The following is a 5,394-nucleotide window of genomic DNA, read 5'->3' as shown; positions in this document are numbered from 1 at the left end:
TGTATTGATCTTTAATATGGGATTCTAGACATCTGAAGGAATCAATATGTATTGATCTTTAATATGGGTTTTAGACATCTGAGGGTATCAATATGTATTGATCTTGTATTGATCATCTCATTGCAGTTCAACAGTTACACATCAACAGTACCTCATAACAGGAGAACATGAGAAAAGCTCTACTTTGGACAAAATCACAAAGACTAAACTTTAGAGGACACTTAGTGACTAGTGATGAACCCCATGACCTAGGGTTGACCCCTAGTGATGAACCCCATGGCCTAGGGTTGACCCCTAGTGATGAACCCCATGGCCTAGGGTTGACCCCTAGTGATGAACCCCATGTCCTAGGGTTGACCCCTAGTGATGAACCCCATGGCCTAGGGTTGACCCCTAGTGATGAAGCCCCATGACCTAGGGTTGACCCCTAGTGGCTAGTGATGAACCCCATGGCCTAGGGTTGACCCCTAGTGACTAGTGATGAACCCCATGGCCTAGGGTTGACCCCTAGTGATGAACCCCTTGTCCTAGGGTTGACCCCTAGTGACTAGTGATGAAGTCCATGGCCTAAGGTTGACCCCTAGTGACTAGTGATGAAGTCCATGTCCTAGGGTTGACCCCTAGTGATGAACCCCATGTCCTAGGGTTGACCCCTAGTGATGAACCCCTTGTCCTAGGGTTGACCCCTAGTGATGAACCCCATGGCCTAGGGTTGACCCCTAGTGATGAACCCCATGACCTAGGGTTGACCCCTAGTGGCTAGTGATGAACCCCATGTCCTAGGGTTGACCCCTAGTGATGAAGTCCATGACCTAGGGTTGACCCCTAGTGGCTAGTGATGAACCCCATGACCTAGGGTTGACCCCTAGTGATGAACCCCATGGCCTAGGGTTGACCCCTAGTGATGAAGCCCCATGGCCTAGGGTTGACCCCTAGTGATGAACCCCATGTCCTAAGGTTGACCCCTAGTGACTAGTGATGAAGTCCATGGCCTAAGGTTGACCCCTAGTGACTAGTGATGAAGTCCATGACCTAGGGTTGACCCCTAGTGGCTAGTGATGAACCCCATGTCCTAGGGTTGACCCCTAGTGATGAACCCCATGTCCTAAGGTTGACCCCTAGTGACTAGTGATGAAGTCCATGACCTAGGGTTGACCCCTAGTGGCTAGTGATGAACCCCATGTCCTAGGGTTGACCCCTAGTGATGAAGTCCATGACCTAGGGTTGACCCCTAGTGGCTAGTGATGAACCCCATGTCCTAGGGTTGACCCCTAGTGATGAACCCCATGACCTAGGGTTGACCCCTAGTGATGAAGCCCCATGTCCTAGGGTTGACCCCTAGTGATGAACCCCATGTCCTAGGGTTGACCCCTAGTGATGAAGTCCATGACCTAGGGTTGACCCCTAGTGGCTAGTGATGAACCCCATGACCTAGGGTTGACCCCTAGTGATGAACCCCATGGCCTAGGGTTGACCCCTAGTGATGAAGCCCCATGGCCTAGGGTTGACCCCTAGTGATGAACCCCATGTCCTAAGGTTGACCCCTAGTGACTAGTGATGAAGTCCATGGCCTAAGGTTGACCCCTAGTGACTAGTGATGAAGTCCATGGCCTAGGGTTGACCCCTAGTGATGAACCCCATGGCCTAGGGTTGACCCCTAGTGATGAACCCCATGGCCTAGGGTTGACCCCTAGTGACTAGTGATGAAGTCCATGACCTAAGGTTGACCCCTAGTGACTAGTGATGAAGTCCATGACCTAGGGTTGACCCCTAGTGGCTAGTGATGAAGTCCATGACCTAAGGTTGACCCCTAGTGACTAGTGATGAAGTCCATGACCTAAGGTTGACCCCTAGTGGCTAGTGATGAACCCCATGACCTAGGGTTGACCCCTAGTGATGAACCCCATGGTCTAGGGTTGACCCCTAGTGGCTAGTGATGAACCCCATGTCCTAGGGTTGACCCCTAGTGATGAACCCCATGTCCTAGGGTTGACCCCTAGTGATGAACCCCATGGTCTAGGGCTGACCCCTAGTGATGAAGCCCCATGTCCTAGGGTTGACCCCTAGTGATGAACCCCATGTCCTAGGGTTCACCCCTAGTGATGAAGCCCCATGTCCTAGGGTTGACCCCTAGTGACTAGTGATGAACCCCATGGTCTAGGGTTGACCCCTAGTGATGAAGCCCCATGTCCTAGGGTTCACCCCTAGTGATGAAGCCCCATGTCCTAGGGTTCACCCCTAGTGATGAAGCCCCATGTCCTAGGGTTGACCCCTAGTGACTAGTGATGAACCCCATGGTCTAGGGTTGACCCCTAGTGATGAAGCCCCATGTCCTAGGGTTCACCCCTAGTGATGAAGCCCCATGTCCTAGGGTTGACCCCTAGTGACTAGTGATGAACCCCATGGTCTAGGGTTGACCCCTAGTGATGAAGCCCCATGTCCTAGGGTTCACCCCTAGTGATGAATCCCCATGTCCTAGGGTTCACCCCTAGTGATGAAGCCCCATGTCCTAGGGTTGACCCCTAGTGACTAGTGATGAACCCCATGGTCTAGGGTTGACCCCTAGTGATGAACCCCATGTCCTAGGGTTGACCCCTAGTGATGAAGCCCCATGTCCTAGGGTTGACCCCTAGTAATGAACCCCATGTATTGACATCTCGTTCAGACTGTGTTCACTGGGTAAACTCCGGTTGATATTGGACAGACTGGCCATGAGAGATTTCACCTTGTGTGCATAGTAGTTCCTCAGATTGACAGAGGGAAGGTTTTCTTTGATCTCCTGGTCGAAGTCACAGCTGCGCATAGCGATCTCTAACTGTTTCTGTCTCTTGTAGAAGAGGGAGAACTTGTTGAATATGAGTGTGATGGGAAGCACAACCACCAGGATGCCTGCCAGGATACAGGCCGAGGCCGTCATCTTGCCGGCTATAGACACCGGGACCACGTCTCCGTACCCCACCGTGGTCATGCTCACCGTGGCCCACCACCAGCATGCTGGGACGGTAGAGAAGTCCTCGCTGTCCTTCTCCACGGTGTAGGCCATGACAGAGAAGAAAGACACGCCCACCGCCAGGTAGAGCAGTAGCAACCCCACCTCCTTGTAGCTGTTTCTGAGCGTGGCGCCCAGAGAGCGCAGCCCCGTGGAATGACGCGCCAGCTTCAGGATACGGAAGATCCTCATCAGCCGTAGCACCTGTGCCACGCGCCCCAGATTGGCCAGCGCCGGGCTGCTCTCGGCCACCAAGTCGATGCCGAGCGTCAGGTAGAATGGTAATATCGACACGAGGTCTATGAGGTTCAACGGATGCTTGAAGAAATGGATCAGATCTGGGGCGACTGTGAACCGGGCCACCAGCTCCAAGGTGAACCAGCCGATACCAAAGTGTTCCACCGTTTCAAACCTGGGGTCCTCGTGAGGCGTCCCCTCCCTGTCCACCAGGGTGAACTCAGCCATGCTGTTCATGCACATGGCGGTTATGGAACCCAACACGACCAGGATAGAGAGGATACTGATGACTCGGCTGGCGACGGAGTAACCCGGGTTATCCAGGATCAACCAGATCCGCCTCCGGACGCTCCCCCAACGGCTGCTTATCGAACTTAGTGGCGTCGTTATAGAACTCTAGAATCTCGTCGAACGATGACGTGGTGCTGCCCTCGTCGCTCCGGCAGTCGTCCCAGTCCTCCCCGCGGTTGGGATCCATCTTTCGGCAGTGGTAGGCGCCGCTGCAACACGAGTCGATGAAGAATTCATTGATGCCCCAGTACTCGATCTCCTGGCTGAAGGAGAAGATGCACAACTCCGCCATGACGTGGAGCTTCCCGGTGTTGTAGAAATTCAACACGTAAGGGAAGAGAGCCGGGTTCCTATCGAAATAAAACTCCTTTTCCGTGTCGTCGTAGTCGTCGCAGAGTTCTAGTATCGACTCTTTTGATTGGCACTGTAGCAGCCGAGCCAGACGGGTCTCCGGGAAGCGAGACAGAGTGTTGGAAAATAGCCTCTTCTTGAACCCTCCCACATTGATGCGCACGGTGTGATCCTCATAGGCTGCTGTCAGCTCCTCCAGGCTCTGACCCGTCATGTCTGGCGAGGGGTGAAGGGACTGGGGAGTGGAGAAGTACCTGCACACACACACACACACACACACACACACACACACACACACACACACACACACACACACACACACACACACACACACACAGAGAAGAGAAGAGAAGAGAGAAGAGAGAGAGAGAGAGAAGAGAGAGAGAGAGAGAGAGAGAGAGAGAGAAGTTTGAATCCTCTCATTTCTAAGAGAGAGGAAACATGGACAATAACTGGTTCCTCCTTAATCTATTCCCTTCAGGAACCAGAACAGAACAAATACAGGAATAAATGGGGGTTGCTTTATCACATGACACAACAGGTAAATTATACAGTGTCTCTGAATGAGATCACACACTCTGGTCGTTTAGTAACGTGTTGCGTCTTTCACATTACAACATCACGTTGGATTTCCCTCGAAATCTCACGCCGCGCTTGTGCGCACTTGCTACAATAAAGAAAAATAACCCGAGTAAAACAGTTGTGTTATTTTTACATATTTGATTTTTAAAAATCTTGGCTAGGCTACCTCTATGCATTAAATAATACACCAATCAATGCGTGTAATACTGTTGTATTATAACGGTACAATATACTACAAAAACATCACATATTCCTTACTTTATTCAACGCCCTTTTCCCGAGTCTCCTACACAACGCGTCTGCATATCAGCTCCTACGAGGGCATTGTGTTTCATGGAGCTGCTGAGCAACTTGGATAGACGTAGATAGATGTCTCCTCTCTGTGCCTCCTCCAGCTAGCGTGGAAGACTGAACCAATGCTCTGTCTGTCTGTCTGTCTGTCTGTCTGTCTGTCTGTCTGTCTGTCTGTCTGTCTGTCTGTCTGTCTGTCTGTCTGTCTGTCTGTCTGTCTGTCTTTCGGTCATGCGTTACTGCCCAGGTTAGATAGAGGGGTTTCAACGGAGCCGTCAGCGCGGAACAAGGTTGTCTCTCTCTTCTCCTCTCTTCTCCAGACATAAAAACGTGTCCGCTCCACAGACAGACTCCCCCATAGACTATTTACATCGTTAAATCATGAGCGCTCGCGCCATACGTCTTCATCTCCCGTTGTAACTAACACGCTCCAGATGCTTCCGTTTCCGTAGTGAGGGAATTCCTCGGATGAATCTCCATTGTGACGTCTAGTAGCGGTTCGACCTCAGCTCTGTTGCGGTGCAGTAGCAACCACTTTCTGTAAACTACCGTTCCGCCCTCGCCTTCCCGAGCGAATTCAACACCTCCCTCTTCTCGGAGAAAGGTGCAGAAAGGACCGACTCCTTTACTCTGCTCTCCGCGAGGGAGGAGAA

The 5,394-nt window shown here is 51.8% G+C and overlaps 1 pseudogene; it reads right to left on the bottom strand.

Annotated features, from left to right (window-relative positions):
• Window positions 1–2,629: 2,629 nt before the first annotated feature.
• On the bottom strand, window positions 2,630–5,032 carry LOC124024593 (annotated as a pseudogene).
• Window positions 5,033–5,394: the final 362 nt, after the last annotated feature.

The sequence above is a fragment of the Oncorhynchus gorbuscha genome, unplaced genomic scaffold (genome assembly GCF_021184085.1).
Source record: "Oncorhynchus gorbuscha isolate QuinsamMale2020 ecotype Even-year unplaced genomic scaffold, OgorEven_v1.0 Un_scaffold_1942, whole genome shotgun sequence".
Classification (NCBI taxonomy): domain Eukaryota; kingdom Metazoa; phylum Chordata; class Actinopteri; order Salmoniformes; family Salmonidae; genus Oncorhynchus; species Oncorhynchus gorbuscha.
The sequence above is the reverse complement of the archived record's forward strand: the minus strand, read 5'-3'. Positions and strand labels throughout refer to the sequence as shown.